The sequence below is a fragment of the Anas acuta genome, chromosome 4 (assembly GCF_963932015.1).
Source record: "Anas acuta chromosome 4, bAnaAcu1.1, whole genome shotgun sequence".
NCBI lineage: Eukaryota > Metazoa > Chordata > Aves > Anseriformes > Anatidae > Anas > Anas acuta.
The window spans coordinates 72,607,320-72,632,780 of record NC_088982.1 but is presented as its reverse complement, the minus strand read 5'-3'; the positions used below and the strand labels follow the sequence as shown (position 1 = coordinate 72,632,780).

General features: G+C 42.0%; 1 long non-coding RNA gene across 3 annotated transcripts in view; it reads right to left on the bottom strand.

Annotated features, from left to right (window-relative positions):
* Positions 1-18,457, bottom strand: part of LOC137856524 (uncharacterized) — a 62,397-nt gene extending 43,940 nt beyond the window's left edge. For all 3 annotated transcript variants that reach the window (XR_011096542.1, XR_011096541.1, XR_011096540.1), the window contains exon 1: positions 18,195-18,457. This is a non-coding gene — a long non-coding RNA (uncharacterized lncRNA). The remainder of the gene's footprint in view (positions 1-18,194) is intronic.
* Positions 18,458-25,461: the final 7,004 nt, after the last annotated feature.

Below are 25,461 nucleotides of genomic sequence, written 5' to 3'. Positions count from 1 at the left end.
ATAGCCCTTAAGAGGATATTACTTACAGTTCGACTCCAGCTGAATCCCAATTAAATTAAAATAACTGGTGTCTATAAGGCTTACCCCGCTACCATGGAAAACTTTTTCTTTGGCTTAGCACCCAAATCACAGCAATAGCTAACAAGTGTAAGCCTGATAACTTAAGTGCTCACTGAAGCCAACAAGACTATACTCACTCCTCAGCACTCACAGGACCAGGCTTGTGGCACAAGACTACCTGTCAACCAAGGAGTAGAAATCTCCAGACAGACTAAAATTTGCCTTTTTACGTTTGTTTTAATCTCCTGTGAGTCATATTCTCTAAACACCCCCTCGGCACATACAGATGTTTGAGAGAGGGTGCTTAAAGGCATGGTTTTGTGAGCTGGATAATACAGCTTTAAGATGCTTACTACTGCATCAGGAACTCTGAAGCCATGACACAGCCAGTAAAAACTCACTTTGTCATCTCAGATTTGTTAAAAATGTTCAAGGAGTAGCTGTCCCAGCAGACGAGGCGAGATCAGGTGTCATCTGTCTACACCAGCCCGCGCTTCATGCCGGATCAGGTATCATCCCGCTCCCGCAGCTGGCACCGTGCTGGTGGCGGCAGCACACCATGTGCTGCGCCTGGCTCCCAGCAGCACAGCCCAGCGCTCACGCTGATCCAAACCTAATTAGTATTAGCAGAGATCTGGTGGCGCACAGATCTGGCAGGACGGACTGTTGGATCGCGGAGTAAATTCGCAGCCCCAAGTTGCTTTTTCACAGGTAAACAGGCTGCGAGCGGTTCTGCCTCTCAGCTGCAACCCTCTGCAGTCACAGCTATCCAACCTCTACAAGTTTCCACCACCTTCCTGGTGTCAATTCACCTGCTTGCGAGGCTAGACTCCACACCAGACCTTTGAAGGGACTCCAGTTTTAAAGGACAAAATGGTAAAAGCATGCATGTACATATATTTGGCAACTTGGATCTCTTCAGAGATCCATCCAGGAACCTACAAATGGCACAATGACCACGCAAGGGGAAATCATTTGTAATAAACGGATGTCCTAAGCCAGATCTTCTTCCACCAGCAGAGATCCACCCCACAATCAACCTGCCATCCACTGAATGGATGTCCCACAAGACGCTTTAGAATAGGTGGAGCAAATAATTAAAACCAAATGAAAACTTAGTTCAGCATACTGTACTTCCATTCCTTGCACTCTTTCCCTCTAGCGGAGGAAAAAGTGAACAAGAAGGAACTGTAAGGTTAACTTATGGCAAGGCTCTGAAGCATTAATAAATCCTAATAACAATATAGTCACTTGCACATAAGAATTAATTTGCTTACTAAGAGCCTGTGTTTATACTCCCTTACCAAAAGCACTGCGGTAAGGGGAACCAGGCCTTCTAGCTTCTTAGGGTCTTGTACAAAACCCATGTATAAAACACTCTGCATCCACCAGGCAACCTTCCTGCCATTTCTTTTGCACACTCAGCCCATGGGAGGAACTGAATGGGGAATAGCTGAAGGGAGAAGAGGAAGAAAATAACCTGAGCACACACTTGGGAGAGATGAGTGGGATGCACCAAGTTCTCCACGAGGAAATAATCCACAGGCTGCTAGAAGGTGCAGCAGACACCATCTCCAGGGAGCCCCTCCACTCCACACCAGGCATAATGTTTCTTGTTCATGTTGTGCTCCAGACCGCCTCACTCTGTGGAGCAGCTCTGCTGGAGCTTTCTGCAAATACCCCGTGAAATGCAGTTTCTCACTGCAGAAGGGGGCCCATGAGGAAAGCACTAGTCAGCATCAAATTCTTTCCACAGCCTATGGACATTTATTAATCCAGCCCTTTTCCTCACTGTGTCTAGGGCCTCAAATTTCTCTAAGCAACATTTGGACCCCACAGGCAGCAAGAAATGGTGTTTTCAAAGAGGCTGAACATGAAGGTTAGGAAACATCATGGTGTAAATATTCCATTTTGCAAATCTCACTGAGCTACATAACTCCATTGCATTGTCTGAAGATGGCACTGAAAAAAATAAAATTTAAGTTCAAGTTCATGCAACTTTTCTGTTATGCTTGCAGTTACTTAAATATTGATTTTTGATTTCATGAAATGTATTAAGCATGAAGTGTCTGGCTTCAAAGCAACATAAAGCCATGAAGTGCATGCTCAGCTTGGGTAAATTCTAGTTTATAATTGCAGCCTATGCTTTACCCAGTTTCAAAGTAGTTACCACGTCAGACAAGTCATTGCATTTCACTCAGTAAGAAGAGCACATCCCAAATGAGGTGTCTTTAAAGAAAAGAAACAGGACAACTTGCACTGACATTTACCCTTTGTACTATGCAAAGCTCTCCTGATTCATCACCTGTTCATCTTCTGCAGCCATGTCACTGGCCAACATCTGTTTGCATCTTAAATCATAGCCTTACTGTGAACTCGCTCCAGTTTTATGTTCCCCTGGTAAAAGTCCCATTCCTGTGTTGTCTACTGGGAGGAGCACTAGGAACTATTGGAGAAATAGTATAAAAAAAGTTACTGCATTTTAACATTTCTACTTAACTTTTACCGAATAAAGAGATATACTATTTTTGTTGTTGTTGCTTTAAAGTACTTCAGGTCAGAAAGGTCTGAGAGCAGTAAAGGATTTTAACTCAGAAAGAGACAGTTTCCAGTATTAGTTGGTTCTGGAGGGAACTAGCTGAAGTTCAGGACAGTGGCCCTTTTCATACCTTATTTTTTTGATCCCTCGCTTTCCTCCCTTCACATACCTGGTCCTGCTCCAGGCATTGCACAGCCACCTGGTAAGCAAACATCCATCAGTCATCAATAGCGTGCCAATTATCAGCCATAGCAAAGTTAGAAAACCGTAAGTGAAACAAGTTTTAGGCAGCTAACGTGGAAAACAAACCAGATGGCCAGTGACTGGAAAACATTGGCCAGGCGAGCTAATAGATGTAGTGAACAAGGATATTTTCTGAGCTTTGTAGGCTTGTAGAGTTTCACCATCATTCAGGATCTGAGCCTTTAATCAGTAATTTTGGCATGTGCAAATTACACATGAGGTTTTTTGATAACTTTTTAAATATACAGAGCGATGCAAAAATATTTCCCTGAGAAATATACTAGAGAATGCACACTGCTGAACCAGAGTACTTTTCAACCCATACAGAGTCTCTGAGAATACAGCTTGGATATTCATATCCCAAAGTTACAATGCCTTGACACAAGTTTTCCTGAAGAATTCCCTTACTGCACCACATGCTCATACTATTCTCCATGTAGCTAGTTCCAGGAGAAAGAGAAGGCACTGTCTTGTTTTTCCTGGTTCCTTCTTTTCTCCCCAAGAAGAGAACAGAGCCAATCCCCACACTCTCCCATATGCAACAAGCAAGACAGCCTATACTCATTTCTGCAGGAAGACCCCCCCAAAAAAATGAAAGTTATTTCCCTGAAGGAAGGCTAACACCCCTAAGTGAGGGGCAAAGTCCCACGAGTCTTTCAGGAGAACACAGCTTCCACTTGTGCTCCAGGTAACGCTTCCATACAGCAAAAGCCATCACATTGAAGGCTTACAACAAAAGGATGCCTATTTGTTGAGCGTTGTTTTATGTTATACATGGTTCAATAAATTAAGCCTGTGAACATTTTACAAGTGAGATGTTAGTATTCTGTAAGAGATATTTCTCCATTAGAAAATCCTGATACTTAAAATGGATTCAGAGGGACTAATAAATTGGTCCAGTAGGTGTTAATCAATAATATAAATGAATAACCAATGAAAGACTGTCACTAGTATGCCAAAGGGGAAATCATCCAAGAATGAAATCAGTGCAATAATACAAGTGCATTGTATCCTTCAACAAATACACGTAAAGCATACTGGATAGACATCAATTCCCAGTACAAAAGCATGTGCACTTTACACCGCTCATAATAACTAATTTCATAAGGTATTTTTCAAGGGGGTAGTTTTATTTTCCTAATTGTAAGCACTGAAACTGAATTCAAAGATGCGCATACACTTACTTGTATGTACACACCAGAATTTTGCTTAAATGTTGTAGGGTGTTTTTTTTTCCTTCTTAATTATTCTCACAGACAGCTTTTTGCCAGAGCTCAGAACCCTAGAGGAAAATCCCTGGAGATTTACATGAAAAAAGCTGGCGTTGCCTCTTATTTGCCTATTGAACAGACGCACAATGACAGATTGTCAGGATGGGCAAAGCCTATCCTGTTTTAACATCTGAAACATCTGTCCAAGATCCTCAGACAGCCTCCACGCATTTACAAAGCCCTGACTTCAGTCAGGTTAATAATATTCATTTTAAGTCTCCACATCTTGCTGATTTTTGCCACTCAAAATTCCTGCTCAGGTATAAGCTACTGGTCTCCCAAGTTCACAGCCCTCTGGCTGCCCACTTTAGGGCTCACAGGGAATAAAATAATAATAATAATAAAAAAAAAAAAAAAAAAAACACAGCACACCCAGGACAAATTTATTTTATCTTTGAAATTAAACCAGGCCCCAAGCTATATGAAATGCATGAAGCTTTTGGAATTACTCTTTGATTAGGGAGGGGACAAATAAGCAATCCTCTAATGTGTTGGTTTGTTTCTTTTGTATTAATGCTTCTTTCCGCCTTCACCAAAAACCCTTTGGCTCATTTCACCAGCCATGTCTCTGCATTCTCCCATCTGATGGTGCTGAAGGAGTTGCTGCTACAGCACTGGAGGGAGGGAATTTCTCTCAGGGTTTGAAGATAATGTGGCAGCATTGCCAAAGACAGGTCAACAGTGCTTAAAATGACCAGAAGAATCACTGTTCAAATCAGTGTAAATTCAGATCTCAGATGAGGCTCTCAGGGAAGCTTTGCCTCTCTGGTTCTTCACTCAGTAACTGTTACCAAGTCTCTGCGTTAGGGATCCGATGGCTGCTCTGCCTTATAATGACACATTCCTTTTTACAGCTTATATTCAGATAGATAGGATAGACTATCTACAATCAGGAACCAAAACATAACATACAAAATGAAAGAAAACAGCCAATTCTGTATGTGCCTGAACTAGGTGTATGAGATAGTGGATATGAGTTCTTCCCACCTTCATTTACCCTTATTCCCACTCATCCCCATCATATCTCAAATTATACAGCAAGACCCCTGCTGTAGAGAAGTTGGCCCCTAAGTCTAAGCTGTATGTGCTTTTTGTGCTTCCTCACAGGAGGAAGGCTCAAGCAGCAGCAAGAGTTCTTCATTGTATTCACATTTGCTTTCCTTTATCATTGGGCTGATCCCAGGCACAATAGCTCACACCTTGCTTCATATGGACTTGGAGCTGCTCTGGCAGCCAGGAGTTCCCAGCGCGTTGAAACATCGCAGCCTGCTCACTTTTGCTCAGGAAGGCAGAAGCCTTGTCAGGCAGTAGGAGTGCCATTCCGGTGACCTTCTGTCAACAGAGGAGTCTCCCAGTCATGGGTTAAGCCAATATTACAGCTACTTCGCACTGCAAGGTAACTAAGCTGGAGACCTGGCGGCCCATCTTTCCTGCAGTCTTGCAAAAGGCTCCATCCACAAAAAAAAAAAAGATAGGAGGCCTTTGATGAGCAGCACAAACAGAGTATGTTTTGTCAGTAACGCCATGTAAATCTAGCAACAGATATGTTATGTTGACACAGATGTAATAATGTGCAGCAGGAGCACAAGTGTGCCTAGCCCTCCCACAGGTATCCAGCAAGCTTTTCGTAGCCAGATCTGCAGCCACTGGACACATATGGCAGGTGCAGGAGGTTTAAAGATTGCTCCTGCATCCCTGCTGCTGCACAGAGATTTGCTGGCTTTATTTCAGGCATTTGCCAGGCTCTGCAAGCCTTTCTAGGCTTGGAATTGATAGCAGTTGGATTGCAAGCAGGAAGATGCTCAGTAGAGTTGATGTTAAGGGAACTATCCGCACTTCATTTTTGAAATTCTGTTCTTTCCTACCTCAGGATTTAGGAAAAAAAAATAGGGCTTGCATTTTTGCCAAGTGTCTACCATGCCCTCTAAACAAAGCATACTATAGCAATAACCACGTCCTTGTGGGACACAAAGTAGCAGATAATTTTTCAAGCCAATAAAAGACATTCAAATAATATAAAATACATCTTTCAGCATGCATATTCTCATCCAGAACAACTGAAGTTAAGTTTATTTTTAGCAATCCGCAGAGAACTTTCCCTACCTCTGTTTAAATGTGGTAGTTATAGTTCCATACAACAGCTATGTTAATTTTCCAAAATTTGTGACAATAATGAATGCTCAGTGCATTAAAGAGAAAAGAGATGTGTTAAAGACAAAAATGATATATTTCCCTTTGATTAATACCTAAATAAACAGGTAAATATCTGTCTGTGCACCTTGTATTTACTGGAGGTTTCTTAGATTGTAAGAAAAAAAAAAAAAGAAAAACTTCTACATTGAATACCTCAAAAATACAGTTCAACCTATTCTTGAACAAAGATATAAAACACATACGAGGTTTATTTTCTTTAGACATTAGATTAAGATTTTAGGTCATGTTAACATTAGAGGTACAAATTCGTATTTGAATTAGACTGCCATTCTTAGCTACTCATCCATCATCATCATCCATCATGTAAAACAACCCATTAGTAACTTTTTTAACATCAATTATACAAGTTCATCTCCAAATTCCTATTTCTACTGGAAAAAGCATGCACAGCCTTACTTCAAGTTCGTTTTTGCAAATCTTTCCATCTAGCTCCCCTTCAATCCAAATTATTTTCCTCAACCACATACAGTATCTTGAAAAATCTGCAGTAGTAAATTTGATTAGTGTCAATTCTGGCATTCCTCAAAACCTCTAGGACTTCAGAGACTTGTGCTTACCCAGAAATGTTTTCAGCTGTTGATAGAAAATGTATCATAACATTATGGTTTGCAGAACGATTTCCTGCACTTATTTAGACATGCCTAAAAAAGTGACAAGAAATCATCAGTTTGTATCATTCAGGAAATGAAACAATTCGCAGTTAGAATAAAGCAGTCTCCTGAGCACCTCCAAGACAGCTGGTCTCTAGCACCCCTATTACTCATTATTTGAGACTACAGGAGATAAATAACAGACCTTGAACTGAAGTGTCTGCACAATTCAACCCAAATCTTTTGGATTCCCTTATAAATAGGATTTACAACTTTTTTTTTTTTAAGGAAAGTAAATTAGGTATAGCATTACCACCACCTCCTGCTTACCTTTCCACTAATTAACATGCTTCCATAAAGTTGATAAATGAATCACATACCTACACTACCCAAGGTTTGTTCCATACTACTACTGCTTAAGTTTATATATCTCCCCAAACAGACTATTTGTCCGAAGTGACCATCTGTACACAGGTTCTTCAAAATACACATCTAATTGCATCTTGATGTCACCACTATCATGTTTACAAGCCCGTCATTTTTTGTACACTTTTTCAGATTTCAGTTTCACCTGATCTAGAGTTCCCTGCAGATAATTCTAATCTCAGGAGGAAGAAAAAAAAAGCAGGTGTGAAAAGAAAACCAGCTGTGAAACAATTCACCAGCAAAATAGTCACACAAGGTATCCGCATCCAAAGCCTATTAGGCTGGGAAAGTCATCACGCATAAGAAACTCTACAGATTTGAACACCAAGATATCCATCTCAACCTTGTTTACTTAAACCATTTTCCATGGGAATGAGTTGAAACTGTCCTTTGCCAGGAGAACTTGGACATCTTCTGAACCACCAAGATTTTACCCAAGGGCTTCATAAAAGGCAGTTTTCTGATCAGGATGAGAATATGGAGACAGTGGCATTTGACAAAAATGGGATAGGAGAAGGGAAGAGCTTAAAGAGAAGACATTTTCTTACCTTGCCCAAGCAAGTGATTTTAGACTGAGATGGTAATTATTTATGGAAGAGATAAATACTTTTAAAATGTGTATGTAAAAATGCAAATAACGTGTGTAACACCTAGCCTTCAAGTAAGGAGGTTTAGTCTTCTGCATGAACAACCTGATCCAGTAAGTCTTCCAAGACCAGTAACATTTCTATTGATAAGGCAGACTAGTGAGGGAGCCCTTAGATGCTGTTTTGTTTATACCCAGTGTAAAAAACCAGCTACACAACCTCTTAAGGCTCACTGATTTCCTCCCTTCCTCCTACTCCTCAGCTCTACAGACAGGTAGATAACGCCTTCAGCCACTGCACACTTGTTTTGCTGGTAGAAGCGGTGATGCACATTTGCTCTCTAATTTAGTAAATGATTAATCACCAACAAGAATGATGGCAATGCCTGACTCTTCAGTGGATTATGTTATCACTACGATACTTTACACTGGTGAATTCATGTGTGGTTCAGCTCACACTTCACTTAAGTATTTGGCTAATGAGAGCTTTCCTTTGGATATTTCCTTGCTGTAACAGCAGCCTGTCCAAATAACAGGAGATCTGTGACCAATATTCAACAGCACAATGATCTGAATAACTTAATCTTAGCAACTAATGATTGTTTGTGTTTTTTTTTTTTTTTGTTTTTTTGTTTTGTTTTGTTTTTTTTTTTAATGACCTAGAACATCCCAACTACTAGCAGTTACTTCCAGAGCAGCAACTAGGTGAAAATAAGGCAGATTAAGGTAAAAGGTTAACTTGCACTGAGACCCTTACAGGATCACCCATACTACCTCTCCTCCACCACATGAACACATACTCTTGAACTTTTCAAATAAAAGTAAGGTGCACATAATGGCATTTGGTAATTAAGTCCATAGTAAAGACGTCCATCCGAAAATAAATTCCAAACATCCCAGCACAGCCAGCAATCTTTGGGCCTGTATTTGGCATATCGTTTTCGCCAATTACACTCCCTGAGGATGCCGTCCAGTGAGATGTTACTCAACTGAGTCAATCACAATATTCAACTCGTGCTCTGGGTCCTGTGTCAGATGATGTGATCTTCATTCACCATCATTTACAGACTGAAAAAGAGCATTTCGTTGTCTTTTCTGCCGAATACTTTGTTCACATTACTGAGGAACCAGATTTTTACTCAGGAATTGCAGACATAGCATTGCTTGAAGACTAGTTGGGAATAAAACTTCTTTTAAAAAACTGCCCTATACAGGAGAACCTTGGTCACTGCAAGACATCCAAACAATATAAAACCAATGCCTAAAAGCCAGCCTGACATTCTGACAGTGATGTATTGCTGTTCCTTATGTCAAGGGAGTGCACATCTCAACAGCTGGCTGATGTAGGAATTGGACACACATCCTTCCACTGGAACACAACCTCCTTGCGGACCCTGCCTTCATTCCGGCTTGTCAGGAGAATTTCTTCCACTGCACCCAAACACACTGCAAGTGTTTTCCTGCTTTGTGGGAGCAGGACTTTCCATTTACTTCCTCCCAATGTACAAGACGTAGCCCCAGTGAATCTTCCTCACACACATACAGCATTTGTAGATAAAAATGTTAGTTAAGGTAATTGATTAAATAATAAGCAAGGCAAGTTATGAGAGCCTCAGTTACTAGAAGCAGTGTTTGTTTGTTGTTGTTGTTTTAAGTTACATTTGGGATACTTTCCACCTAAATACATAGAATCAAGATTCCACATAGATTTTTTCCATAAATTTAACTTCAGTCATAGTTTATGATAACTCTATTATGAGAGTGAAAAAGCACTTAGCAATAGCATCGCTGAATATTGGAATGTAAATCTCTGAGCTCCTTATCTTATGAAATAAGTCTTTTTGTGTGCATAAAATACAGTTCAATGTTAAGTATTTTCTAGAAAATGGGGGACAAATCCCAGCATAATCTTTAGACAAAGTTATTTCAGATGCCTAATGCCTGTAAAATTATAGCTGTGCCTGGTCCTAAACTTGAGGGTCTTTCAACACGCCTATTTTAAAACCAGTTTTTCCAGGGGCTTACAACTCAACCATAAAAATTAGATTCAGGGTGAATCTTGGTGTATGAACGCTCAGCCTGGAACATACTTCTGAGATGTGCCCACAGACACGAAGGAGTTTATTTTTGTCTGGGGATAGGACCAGCATCTCTTTAAAAGATGCAATTTGCATTCAAAAGAATTCACACATATATGGGATGGATTGATTTTATATGGGATGGGATGGATTTTGAGAGAACAGCAACAAGCTGCATTTCCAGCTACCTGCCCTAGAAGTCTGCATGGGGCAACTGAAGAACAAAAGCCCTCGCTTCGTACAGTAATGGTCATATGAACTCAAATAATACTACAATATATTTAAAAAAAATAAGAACTTTCAGAAGAAAAACTAAAGCCTCTTCCCAAAAGAGATTTTCCTAATCAACAGTATTATTTGAAGGTTCAAATAAGAACCATTTAGACGCTGTAATAAGTTCCTTGAATTACTATTTTTAAACCCAATATGGAAACAAATAAGAAGGCAGGCCACCCCGACAAGGCCTTCCTGCAGGTCTTGGGCAAAGGAATAAGGTAAACTGAGAAGCCGGATCTGATCCTAAAAACTCCCTTCATCAACATGAGACTCTGGCAAGAGCAAAGGGACAGGCTGGCTGGTTATTTTAGCCAAGTGCACGTGTGCTACTGCCTGCAGCTCACAGCTGCTGAATTAGGCAGTGGGAGCAAACAGACACACGGGCAGGCATCTTTGAGTAGAAAAGGATACAAGCAGCAACGTTTGGATTCAGATTTCAAATGCACCACCATCCAGTGGCACTCCGATCCAGCATCAAGGCGGTAGGCACGGCTCTGCTTTCCGGGTGTTCAGCCTCAGCTACAAATTCAGACAAATGAGGGAGGAAGGGTGTACCCGCTCCACAGTATGGTACCCTAAGGGACTGCCAGCAAGACTGGGGCTAGGGCTGCTCACTCCGTGAGTCTGGGGGAGAAGAGGGGCAGTTGAAGAGCACCCGAGTGCCCAAACCCAGCCACCCTCATCTCTGCACTCTCATTGAGTCTTTGAAGTACAATGACAAGCTACCTTCCAGACATTAGCTCCATAGCATAACCAAGAAACATCTAACCCTGTTTTCCCCACTCCTGTGCAGAGTTTGCAACATAACTAGAGAAGAAGTGCAAGCAAATGTGAGGAGGGGTGGAAAAAAAAAATATCAGGGATAATTATAAATACCCACATGTAATCTGACTATAGGAACTAGTCAAGTAACTCAATCCTATTAAAATCAGCGGGAGATGAAGGGAGGGCTCAGCTCAACTAGTTTGTGCTGTTTAGGTTCTGCCAGTTTTGAGTGCCCTTTGCAAACACCCATTTTTCCTTTCCTGGCAGCAGCCCACTTCTATTACATTTGTGGGTTCTGCTGAAGAGAAGAGGAGAAAGGGTCTGCCAAGGAGACCCTGATCTCTGCTGTGTGTTAAACGAATCCAGCCAAGTTATCTCCTTCCACTGGTTTTGGAGCTGTCCTCTAGGCAACAGCTTCCCCCAGCAATGCCCACATGCTCCTGCACCAGGCAGTCTGTTATGATGCCAGCCTTCCTCCCCTCTGTCTCTGCTGGGAGGTGTCAGTGCCCTGGGATGTACTGGGGACACTGCCAGGTGGCTCCTGTCCTACTCTTCAGCTGTGGCAAGCAAAGGTAGGTTCATAAAAAGATATAGACTCCTTACTATTCACACATGGCACTAGACCTCTACCTTGTTGAGCTATGTATCAGCAGGCAGGCATCCACCCACTAAGGAGCTCCCAGGAACTGGAACGCTTTCACAGCAGGAAAAATAAGAACCACTATTTTAAATGGCAACTCCAAATGCTGCTGTTTGGGGCAGGATGCAAATCCAAGTCAAAACAGCTGCTGAGCTGCCTAAAACCAAACCATAGAAACTGGATTTTATTTTAATTTTTAAGGATAAAATCAAAATGTTTCTCTTATACCTAAGAACCACTTAAAACCCAATGAGTAGCCAAGACTCCACTTCTTTCAGTAGGTAGCTGTGTAAGTTCTCCTTTCCCTCCACATCTCCCCAGTACATTTCCAACTCTTATGCTCTTTCAGTCAACATAAATAATGCCACAGTGGCTAGGTCTCTAGTAACACATCTCACTAATGAGAAAATTAAGATAATTTGACATACATCTTACTAATGACAAGTTTAAGATACCATCTGATATTTTATACACTTGAAATCATTAATTTACATGAAAAAGCCTATACTACTGCAGAATAAAAGCATCCCATAGCAAACCTGTGTGCCTAAAGGATCTGTTGTGCATTGGTCAAGCATGAAGGAAGGCTTACATGCCTAAAAGCTTGTCTATTTTCTACCCCTCCCCAAGTCAGCTGCCTGACCAGTGGGAAAGTTATATTTCCTTGGGAGAGACAACTTGTTCCTGCTTCTGTATTTTAGAAGCTACAGTGAGTTTGCGTGCATTACATGTCAAACTGACAACACAAGGATTTCACAAGTGTCTTTCAGTCTAATAAATTAAAAAAATTCAGCACTACAGAATAGGCAGTATAATAGGTAACAATATCCAATCCAATCCAGCCCTTGTCTGGAGCAGGGACCTACATGGGGCTCCACACTCATCCTGCACCACAGTGCCTAACAGCACCCTCCCCAGAGGGCTGGAGAAGAATTGTGACCCTAGTCTTCCGTGAGAATGGGACAGAGTTATGTTTTAGAGCACTGTTTTAGAAGTGTGGACAGGAAAGCCAAGAAACAGAAGATGAGTGGGGATTGTCTCTCAGGTAGGGCCGCACACAACGCTTCCCCTTGCACAATCTGTGATGAGGGGTCCCACTGGCACACATGAAAAATAAAAGAGGCTTGGTGAAAGCCTTCCTGAATCAGACCTGTCAACTTCTAAACAAAAAGTCAAGAACATGAGCAAACATTAACAATTAACCCCAGGACACAACCACCTGGAAAGCTGTCTTCATATAGCTTTTCTCCACATGACTCCTACAGGAATTTCACCCACAGGACCAGGGTTTATGCCCTGGATGTGTTGCTGTGCTGAACTGCTGGCTAGGGCAAGGGTCTAACAGGCAGCTCCTTGCTGCTTTATATTTCCCTTCAACAGTTGGTTTTTTGAAAGTGTAAGACATTTTTCTATTCAAGGAAGAACCTTTCTGTTGCAAAAGCAAACCACCTGTAGATCTCTACATTTCTTAGAACACCCTCTATGCCTTTTCTACTGACATCAACTAACCAATACTCAATTTACAAGTTTTTTAGGCAAACATGGATACTGCGCTTCCCAGGCTTTGCACAGGAGCAGTCAAATGAAGCTCAGGAACACACTGAATCTATAGAGTCTTCACCCCTTCTCATCCTCACTGATGGAAGTAACGTTGTGATGGGCCACGCTCAACGAGCATAGAACCTGTCCAGAGATGTACCTTTGGCGTGATCAAATATAGATGTACTTATAAGAGCAGCGTCCTGAAAATACAAAGGAATGAGATCAAAGAAAACTGAGGAAGAACTGAAAGAACAGGGTTGGCAGAATGCAGATGGAAGAGCACAGGATCAAAAAAGAATTACATCAGCAACAAACTGAGGACATCTGGTACCCTTGGATCCCTCAGAGCAATCGACACATCACCTTTGTGTTGAAGAACAGACTTAAGGGTCCTATATACCAAGGCCAGTCTATGAGGGGCCTACTAAAGAGACTGACAGAGAGCAGGTGATAGGGAATACAAAAAGTCAGGTATCGAGGGCTTACCCCACTTTGAGCAGCAAAATGACTGGTGTTGCTTTGAAACCATTCACGCTTATTAAAAAAAGTAAAGAGGACATCTATCTGTGGTATGAGGATCCAAACCACTTGCCTTAATTGCCAAATTATGCAAGTCCAAAGGAGGAAGCAGCCTTAGAAATCGTTCTTGCACAATGATACTTCAACACAGAGCACATCTGCTGGCCTTACTGATTGATGAGAGTCATGGTGTTCTCCGTGACAAGAAGCACGGAGAAGGACACATCTCAAGATTCTCTAGTCTTCAAACCTGTATTTTGCAAATTACAGAGCAGAAATCATGTGCTGTCCTTATTGTACATACTTATTTATTGTCTCTGTGAAAACTAGGTTTACCAGTACAATTTGAGTGGGTTTTCTGCATTCTCCCCTCCAAGGACGCAAGTTTATTTTCTGGTCAAAACTGCTCTATCCAAAGCATTGAAAACCCTAACGAGTTGTTTGCCTTTGTAAATACACCCTGTGAACACATGCGTATTTCTGTCTTGTACCCGCTGCCAGACCTGATAATCATACAGCTTACATCCCAGAACGTGCTCAAACCAAAAGTGGATAGTGGGATTTTATATAATATTCAGGTAGTATACAATAAAGCCAAGTTCTCAGTTTCACATGCAGGTCCACAGGAGATTTTCAGATCAAATGTGTTTTAAAGTATCTGTTTATACTCTAAAGAAATCTTAAATTATGTTTACTTAACACTTACCATAGGGAAAGTTAGATAAAGATGCATGCTTACTGGGATGCTGTAAGAGCAACTATTCAGTAGAGAGATTTTTAATACAGTTAAGTATTGTACACATTACTGTGAAATGTTAAGGTGCATGCATACAGCTCAATAAAACAATACCAGAAATACTCAGAAGGAAATGCACAGGTAACAAGAGGTTAAATTGCACAGTTTGGACAAGGCCCATTTTAAATTGCAGTAAATTCTGATGAGAGCAAATCAAAATTCAAAATCAAAACCATTTTTCAAATAAAGCCCCAGTAATTTGCTTTTATTTTTCCTCCCCTCTTAATTCCCCTAGTATTCTTGGCTGCAAAAACACTTTCATGGCCAAAAGTCAGACTGCAAACCAGAAAAGCAAATTATAAATATGCCTGCATGGATACCAGATTAAAGGAACTGCACTCTTTTGGTGTGCATTACCTAGAGTAGCATGCATCCTCGTTTTATGTTCAGCCTGAATGCCTCCAATAGCCTACATTGGAACTCCTTTTTTTTTCCCCCCCTTCAGGGATCTTAACACGTTTTAAGCAGATGTATCATCAAATGTATTACATGCCAATCTGTTTATCATTAAAATGAAAAATCAATATGTCTGATTCGAGCGTAAACAGGAGTTGAATGTTCAAGCTGTCATTGAAGATGACATATAATTATAGAATATGATTTGTACTTGGCAAATCATTATTTCCTGAAAAGGGCAACAGACAGTAGCAACAAACTTTTCACAGCAACTCAGTACAGTGCCACTTATAGCCAGGGAATTAGTTTTATGTATGCAAAAAGATACCTATGCAGCCAAAAGGAGCAATAAGCAAACAATCACTGTTAAATTTAATCATTATGTATGTTTAGCTGATGAGAGAACATGTAGCTTTATGTTACTGGGCTGAGTCCAGATTTTTATTTAAAACAGAAGTACTGAAAATAAGAACTTCAAAAAAAATACTAGAGGGTTTCTGTTCTGGACCATTAATTTTTCAGTCAAATCAAACTATCATTTAATTGAATCCTGATGCTAGAACTTGGATTCTACATGAAAAACTTGAAACTAAAGCACATAGAATAATTTGTTATGTTGAGCTATTCATCCCAATATGTCAAGAAAAAAAAAAAAAAAAAAAGACAAACTCACAATAAAGTTAGCCTACTTTTTGTGATGACACAGAACTAATAACAAAAGGAAACAAGCTTTTGTCCAGGCCAAGAAACTAAGCCATTAACTATTTTCTTCTAGCTGATAATTATTTTTAAAAACAGATGCTTGCAAAATGAACGAGAATACTCTGTGAAAACACAACATCTCCCGATAATCATAAAATTTGCCTGAAAAACCAAGGACTTTCAAAGGCAACTAGGAATTTTAGGCATTTTCTTTGAGCCAGTACAAAATGCTTGGCTTTCATGAGTAGCAAAGAACAATCTCTGAATGAGGAAAACTATTTTTAAAACTGCGTCACATCAATTATTCAGGTACTATGGGGAGGGGGGTCATTTCACTTCTCTTATAAGTATCAAATTGTGAGTATGGCAGGAAACTCTGCTTCAGAAAAGAAAACACGAATCCTCCTCTGATTTTGAATCATGATTTACACAAGCCTCCAAACCCAGCATTTGGGGGTCTTCAATTAATATTTTTCTCCACTTTGTGCCTCATCATCCTGTTCTCCCACTCTGCTAGCTCACTAGAGCAAATAGCATCTGCAGAACAAAGGAGGGAAATCCTTCCATTTTTACTAGAAGCAATCATTCAACTAACCAGCTGTGAACTTCAAGCAGACAAGAACATGCTGGAAGTATATGGCAGCCTTCAGCTGTGGGATCTGAAAGTGTCCTGGTTCTGCACAACAATTGACAGCTTCTATCAGCACAAGAACCAAGGAAGCTCTGTCTTGGTGCACCAGAAATGATCCAAGACTTCAAACAACAATGATAAGAGTACGCTCACTTAATAAATATTACCAGAAACCTATAAGTCCCCATTGAATCTTCCTAATATTGGTCACATACACTAGGGCAAAAGGAAAGTGGGTGTGGAAGTAGGGTGGGAGGAGATCAGCATTCTAACCATGATCTTGCATTTTTGCCTCCAAGTCACGTTCTTCTCTGATTACAGAGTTCAGTTTCTATTAAAAAAAAAATATTTTGCAGATAGAAGAAAGTATTAGCTTCCAGGATTGCAAAGTAAAAGTAGCACTGCTATCACAGTCATCTGAGTAGGAAGAGTAAATTCTATAGTTGTGCCCTCCCACCACATCTTTATTTTATTGACACTAGTAGGAGCACCAACCACTTAGCACAGCTGCAGATAGTACTCAAATTTTGGCTCTTCTACATGTATTCTTATTGCTACGTGTCATTCCTTCCCATCAGGTCAGGCTGTGTGCAGAACTGAAGGGTACATTTTAATATTACAGGTGCTTTTAACAAACACCCATCAAAGATGCAGCAGCCTCCAGATACCCAATTGATATTTTAGCTTGCACATCAAACAAAATGATTTTCAAACTGTGGGTTGAATTAGAAGTTTATCAGTTCCTTTTATTCAAGAAGAACATGCAGATGTGTTTTAATCTCAAGAAAACATTTGCAAAATACTTGGAATTGAATCTATTGTATAATACTCCTAATAAACATAACAGCTCAATGATTTAAAATGCTAAGCTTTGCTAAATATCTTTTTAAAATCCTAGCCTGCTTCCATAAGCTTAAAATTCCCTAATACACTAAAATTCAGATTTATTTTGCTTAAAAAAAAAAAAAAATCACATTACTTCTAAAACTAGGCCTGTCTAACCTTTAGGAAGAGAACAGAGATGAGCTCAACATATTTAAAACAAGGATATAACAAGAAGAGATACCGCAGATGAACTGTTTCCAGTTATTTGCTGTTATAAGAATACTGTACAAGTCTCTTACGAACTCATTTACATCTAGTCAAAGTATTAACACTGTTAGATAAGAAATGCTACAATCTGAATGAACTCAGTTTAGTATCAGAGGCCTTAATAATACAGGCAGAACGGAGACATGAAAAAGGGAAGTATATTTGCCTTCCTTTCTTGCAACAACAACAACAAAAAAAAAAGTCAGGTAAAACAGAGGGCCATTGTACTAAAGAGCAGAAATAAAAACGTCCTAAAAATCCCTGGTGCCACTTTCCCTTAAAAACTTTATGCCACCTAGAGAGCTAGTGAAATAACATAAAAGCACAAACTTGGTGTTTCAGTTATAGACAGAAGTTGCCAAACCTAGTGCCAAGGAAGGTCTTGAGACTACAGAGAAGCAGAAGTTTTAAGCACAGTAGAAATATACTTAGCTAAGAACAGCCTACAGATTTTTACCTACTACATCTTCCATAGGTAAAATCCTGTTGACAGTAGGCTAACCCAGCCTACTCCATGTACACGTAGTGCATCCTAATTCCCTTTTTGTCACATTTGCTATCCAGAAGACAAAGTTCGCATCCCACCAGCAAAAATGCTTTAGTCTCCCGTAGTTTACACAATGCAGCTATTAAGAGACATGAACTACCTTGGCCATCCACACAAAGTTGTCAACTTTGAGAGAGACGCAGGGCGAGACATCAGCACTATTAATTTATAATATCCACAGCATAACTTCAACTGAGTTACTTAGTTTTAAAGTTCTTTTCTGGTTATAAACTCAAAACCTTGTTCTCTTTGTTACTAGGATGTGCAAGAAACTAAATTACCTCAAGGGGAAAAGAAGAAACTTCCAGCAAACATCAAATCCTTCAGGAGTATCAGGTCTTCCAGGTAAATATATATACACACTTACCTATACATGCTCTCACTAGGCTTTAGGATATAAAAGAGAAGGAAAAAAGAGAGAATTCTAATCACTACAAACAAAGAAAAAAAAATAAATATATTAGTATAATATAATAATAATATTTTAAGGGTAGAACAGAGCCTGTTTAAACCCTCAGCTTCTCAAAATGAAGAAATCCTCATCCTCTAACAAAAATAGTCCTCTCAGAGCTGGTATTTCAAGATCCAACACCTGACTGGGTCAGCAGGTGTTAAGAGTTACAGAAATGGTGCTGTTGATTACTGATAGGTGTGTTTTTCTCTATTATTTACAGTTGCCTTAAACTGCCTGTTGCAAGACCATTCTTTTTGGTTGCCTGTGAAAATACTAAATTTTAAGCAAGAAGACAATGTGTCTGTGTGCTAAAAGAGCATTCTAAGAGGAAAAAAAAGTCAACCTTTGATAAGCCTGACATTTATCAGAAGAAGACAAATATTTTGCAAAGTATTTTTCCTACATTGAAAAATTATACATAAATAAAAATGTGTCAAATCTTGAGAAGTTTCAGCATATCAACAATTTTTAAGTAAGACCTAGCGTTTTGGGGGAGGTCTGGTTCTGCACTGGGGTGAGTTTTCCATAGGAAAATACATCAGGCTAAATTCTAATCCTCATAGAAACTATGTGTAAACATTCCCCAAATGGGTGGCTGGAGTAGATGTGTGAGACCCAGAGTCTGGAGAGCTGGTGTGGGAGAGAGAGACCAGAGAGACAAGGAAAGAAGCTCAAAAACCGCGTCCTCTGGCAGGACACTGGGACAGGAAGATCATAATCAACTCCGTAGTTCATCCTTCTAAGTCAAGCACAAAAAACTTAAGGAATGCTTAAGTGACCTAAATACGCCTTCCCTTTATATCTTCATATCATCTGCAAATACAGGATTACTTACTGTTTGTACCATAGCTCAGCAGGCGTGACAAGCAGTCCCGAAGTGGAACGCTTTGTGTTTCATTGTGCTTCAGGAGATTAGGAAAAACGCACAGACAGGCTTCCTAAAGAAACAGCCTGACATTTGATACAGACTGGGCAGGTACTGCCTCCGCTGCACGTAAGCTGACATTGCTGGGCCTTTTCGGGTACCGGGAAGAGCCAGAGTTTGGCAGACAGCAATGCTGCTGCGTATCACACCCATTTCTCTGCTCACTGCCACTCTTTCAGCCTGCCCAGTCACTACTAAGCTGCCTACCTGCTTGTTCCCAGGAAAACTTCTGCCATGGTAGCAGCTGCAGTTCCTGCTTTAGTATCTGGAAATCTTTTTTCCTCTCACCCCCTTGTCTATGAAGTGCCAAGAAGGAGCCCAGCTGTTCAACATTTCATTGCTGATTTCTTTGGGAAGGCCTGGAGAAGCCACAAGTGGGCTGCCTTCCTTTTTCATGGGAGAAGAGGAGCCTTTTTAACTGAAAAATAAAAATAAAAATGAAATGCAACTTGAGACTTATTTTTTTTTTTTGCTCTCTCACCCTGTGTGAACTGAAGAATCTCAGAATCTTCACACTCACCGTATCTTGAGCCTCTCTCTGCCCTCTTGTAGGTCTCAGAGCAGCAGAGGGAGTGCCTCAGTGCCTCTGCCTATTACTCATCGCACGGCTTGACAAAAGGAGAAGCCTATTTTTCAGGCTTCCCATCTCTTTGCAGAGACAGTGCAGTCTGCTACTGAGCGTACTCAGAAGAGATCTTATCGTGCCTTTTAAAAGGATTTTTCCCCCAAACCAAGCAAAGTGGGAGTGGCCAGTGTCATCTATATTCATGCCATGTTTTATAGCTCAAACATCAGATTGCTCCTGCTGTAACTCAGTTTGTAAAGAGTGTTTGGGGGGAATGAAAACAAAGCAAAAAAAAAAGTTATTTTTTTCACTGCTTGTAGATCAAAAGGCTTACATGCTGTACTTTTACCACAAAGCAAATGTTTGTGCTATGTAAACTCCCAACAACTGAGATTATAATGAAAGCACTAACAGACATTTTTATTGACCTACAGCTCACTTATAATCACAGGTATGTTCAGTAGCTTTTAAAATCCAAGAGGACAGAAATAACTTCCTGGCTGTTCTTACTACGCAATGTTTTCTGAGCCTCCCTGCTTTAATTTGGGCTTTCATTTCATGGCGAGGTGGTTGCCACAAAGTATTCATCGCCCCTGTGTTCCCAGTGCTCTGAGGCAAAAAGGAAAATAAATTAAAGTCAAATGGGCTGTGTGAAAATGTTTGGTCTCAGAAATCAGGAGGGGAAACAATAACCAGAATCAGCTATAACTGCCCAGGAGCAGGCAGAGACAGAGAAATCAGCTGCAGAAAGATCTCCCTATGACCCCTGCAATTTTTGTCTGCCAAATTTAAAAGGCCTCTTTCTTTTCTCCCCAAAGGGTACATGGGGAATATGGTCATTTAAGGAGCGCAGCGCTAAACACAGGAAGGCAGCGTGACTCTTATCCCCAGAAATGGTGGCATGAGTAAACCCAGTCCAGGACGGGAAAAGCCTGCAAAATAAGGGCAGTAGACAGCAGACGGAAAAAGTGAGATACGCCCGTGTGGAAAGAGTTCAGTCGCGAGATCGATGGCTGCAGTTACCGCGAGCGACTCCATAAACACACATTCCTCGATAATCCACGGAGCATAGTTAGTTACGGTCGGCGGATCGGGGATGGCCTGGCTGAGTGGAGAAGTGTTTTGCATGGCAGGCTGTCCTCACAAGGCTGCACCAATACCGCCAGCGAATGCAGCAGGAAAGGAGCGGGCTACGCATTGTAATGGACCTCACGTGTGCTCAGGAGGGCAGGGTAATGCTGGCACCTTGCTGTCCTGGGAGGCAAGGCTCCTGAAGGGAGAGAAACCTGCTCAGGGGTTCTCCTCTTCCCCTTCCTTGTCTACTCGAGTGGTTTGGACACACCAAAAGTTTGGGTCATGGGGTTTTGTTGTTGTTGGTGGTGGTTGGTTTGTTTTTCTCGATGCTTGCCAAAAAGGAGCACTAAGAACCCTTTATCTGTCCTCTTCGAGTCAATGTCTTTCTGCCTGGGGGAAACGAAGACACTCCTATAGTCTACCTATAAACTTGTCTTTCAGTTTATGGCTTGGGTGTTTTGCTAGTGTTTTTTTTTTTTTTTTTTCATTTTTTTTTAACCAGGATATCTTTCCAACTTTACCCTGCATTTTATTATACCTACATTCTGTTTCCAAACACATTTTGATAAGCTGTCCAAACATGCCTAAAAGTATGGCTTTATGTGATTGCCACGATGTCATCAGGAGCCATTTTATCTAACCTACCATGTTAAGCTAACCATAAATTTGAATAACAGATCACATCATAAATTCCATCAGAACAAATATTTTTCTAAAAGCATTTAACATTTTCTCTGATGGGGGATGCCAGAACTGCTTCATATAAAAGTAGTAAACGGGGAAGGAAAAAAAAAAATGAAGCAGTGTTGAACTGGTGAAGAAAATTTACCACTACTTTTCCAAGCGAAACACTTTTTAAAAGCGCTGTCTAATAAGGAGCCAGCTCTTTGACACGCTACGTTACAGCGAGTAAGCGGGCTTGGCCGAGCTCCCAGACAGAGAACAACCCTCTGGATGCCACCGCATTTGCCCTTACACGAGCGATTTCCCCAATCGCCGCTTAATATTTTAACCTTTTCGGGGCATTCTGGGGAAGGCCGAGGCACTAGGCCGGGCCAGTGCTGGGTGCTGCTCTTCTCTGTCACACCCAGCAGGAAACTGTTCGGCGATGGCATGCCCGCACCCGTTTCCCCGTGAGGAGGCACGGCGGCGGCGGTGGCAGCGAGGTGGTGGCGGTGGCGCCATGATGGCGGCAGGTTTGCCAGGCAGCTGCCCGTGAGGTGATCGTGAGCCGGCCCAGGCCGGTCACGGCTGGTTCCAGACGGGCAGCGGGACCTGGCCATTGTGCTTCAAAATCTTCTGCTCTGATACTTCAGAGTGTCTCAAATGCACGCAGCACCCCTTTCCAAACATTTTTACCAAGAAAAGATTGCAGCCATGGGGTGGGAGACGTACTCTGGGGCCTCCATGGTGAATGGGGAGGACGTGCGCCTGAGAGACTGTGGCCATATTGTGACAGGGACACCCCTGAGGGGCTGTGGTGACCCACACCAGGCAGGGACAGCCTGAAGAAACTGTGTCTGGGGGATGACCCACACATTGTCTTGCCCCACCACAGCCAGAAAATGGCTTTCAAGGACGCCCAGTGCCATTTCCCTCATGGACTTGCCATCCTGACAGTGAAGGTGGCCACATCCATGCCACACCGCCTGTCACCTTCCAGCACAGGGGGTGTTTCGGCAGAAAAGGGTGTGCAACCTGAAATGTCAGCTTTTTCCCTCCACAGCTGGTGGGAGGTGAAGCAAGGGAAGGGAACGTGACCACAGGCAGAGAAGACCCTCAATACTTTATACTGTGTGGTTTAAGCTGCAGTTGGAGCACTACCGCAGTGATCTCAGTGACCAAGGCTAAGTTCGAGGTGGGTGTTTTATAAGGACAGTTTCTACTTTTGCTAAGGAAAAAAAAAAAAAAAAAAAAAAAGAGAGAGAGAGAAAAAAAAAAGCTTAACTCTCAGCAAATCAACTAAGTTTTGAGAATTTTATTTTGATGCTATTTGCTCAGGCTTGTCTGACCCTTCAGCAAGAAATTGTGTGTGTGGGGAGAAGAGATCTGTGGTGAGAGATGGAAGATTTCTGACGTATTCTTCAGCCCTAAGTCGTTTTACACAAAAACTAGTGGCAATTTGAAGATGTTGGAAAGTAGAAAGAAGAGAAAATTATTTGCTGTGAGGGACAACATGAAATGAGGTGGATACTTACTGTGCACATCTACCTTTTTGGCCACAGCAACATACGGTTCAGCAGACACCAAAGGCCACAAACAGACTGGACACAGATCATCACACTGGATGAACACAAAACTGTATGAGAGGAGAGCGAGGTGTAAATGATGCAGATATACCTCATCTTCTTCAGTGTGCTTCTTCATAGTTACTTCATGTTACCCAATAAACAAAACAAAAGTAAGAAGAAATACTCTCTTTTGGAACAAAATAATATTTGGATGATTAGGGATCATCACTTTCCCTCTTCTCCTTCAGAAGCATTTACAGCCCACAGCCAGGTACCACACACGTACACTTTAGGCTGAACATTTTGCAGCTTGTGGGATGGAATGGCACCAAAAAAAAAATCAAGCAAAATACAGGAGAAGCGGTTATGTGACAAGCGTGACAGAGGCTCCCTGAAGAGGGTGAGCACAAATACTGCGAGCACTCACAGCATGAGGAATGAGTCCCTGCACGCCGTGGCAGACAGAAGGTGTGACATCTGCATGCTTTCCGGACAAGAGCAAGAGAGAGGCCGGTAAGCTGGGACACTCCAACAGTAGCGGCTCTGTTGCTCTATACCTGTTTTTTGAAAAATGTGACATCCCCTTCAGCCTACACCTGCAGCGCTTAGCAGAAGGTCTAATTTTACCAAGTATGGATGAAAATGAATTTAGCAACTACAGAGAGATCCCAGGTTTCTGTAAGCTTTGGAAGAGATGTTCAAAGCAGCATAGAAAGCCACGTCAAAAAAAACTCTAAGTGGCACCCCTTCTAGGGTTTCTCTGCTAAGCTCCCAAATCCCCCAAATTTGGATCCAGCTCCTATAAAATAACAAGGAGTAGTTTCATTCATTCCCTGGGCTACAACATGACACTATTGACAAGGAAGTCCAGTGACAGTATTGCAGAGTCAGACACGTAGGGAGCAGACAGACATGTTAAGTATACTGTGCTGGACACGGGATATGAGCAAGCTATGGGCTGAAAAGTCCTGTCACAAATGACTGAAGCCATACAATGAGGCTTGAAAACTAGTGCTAGGCCGCCTAATCCTTATTGATAAGTGTTGCCCCCGTACAAACCAGACTTTGAGGAGCTGAGGCTCAACAGAGAATGTAAGGCTTGGGTCTAAGCAGGCAATTCTGGTTGCCATAGCTCAGCAGCTGACCCACTGGAGGGGGACACACACCGACGGGTGGCACACACCGACAACAGGGAAGTTACCAGCCCTGCTCAGAGGGGAGACATGAACTGGTTGGACTGGCATTTGCTGAGAAAGGACAGTGCCCCCACAAAACTAACAAGGGTGGCCAAAGCACTAAACAAAAGCCAGCTGAGCATTCCCAGCCTGGGTCTGGATGCTGCTGTGGGGTGGACAGAATGAGAGAGGCCAAGGTAGGTGCTAATCCCATCCCACAGCTTCCTTACACCGAAATAAAAAGCAAATATATTTGAAACAGAGAAGGGAAAAAAAAAAAAAAAAAAAAAAAAAAAGGAGTGAGGGAGGGGGAAGATGCCCAGAAAGGATGGTTTGCATTGTCCTGGAGAAACAGCAGCCAGAGCAGGAAGAAGAAGGAATGTGCCTGTGTGTGCACACCATGTGGGACAAAGGCAGCGTATTTCTCTCCAGCCCTGCTGAAGAGCCCTGCTGACATCTGTCAGCGCTGTATGTCTGCCTACAAGCAACACTGAGCACGATGCTCGCTCTGGTGCCGTCGGTAACAGGTTTCTCGTGTCGATTCCCTCATCCCAGTCGTCCTTTTGGCTCTCCTCCTCAAGCCCTGTACATCCAGTTTCAGTGATACCCCCTGCAGACGCGCACACGCACCCCGTGTCCTGACCTCTCCCTCTTTTTAGTCCTCACCCCATCACCCCGCACCCCTGGGACCCCGCACCCTTGGGACCCCGGCTCGGGGCTGCGGGGGAAGGGGGCGACGGCTGCAAGGCTGCGGTGGCAGCGGGAGGCAAGGGGAGTTTCTGAATGGTTAAAAAAAGTTCTCGGTGAGCAAACTGTGCTGCTGTCAAAGATTCTCCCCCCCTCACACACACCACCCCCCTTCTTCTTCCCTTCCCTCCCCCCGCTCCGTTTTTATTTTTAAGGCAGTTGATGCGGTAATTAAGAATTTGGTGAGAGCCCGGTCAGGTCACCTCGTTTCTCAGATCAGAGCCCCATCAGAAATTCTTTCAAGTGTCCTTCTGCGTCGCCAAAGATGACAACAGCAAATCAATAAGCGCTTGAAATGAAAGGGGCTGCCGGCTAGCCCCCGAGGCTACAGATTTTCGCACCGCCGCTCTTTCTATTTTTTTTTTTTTTTCTTCTTC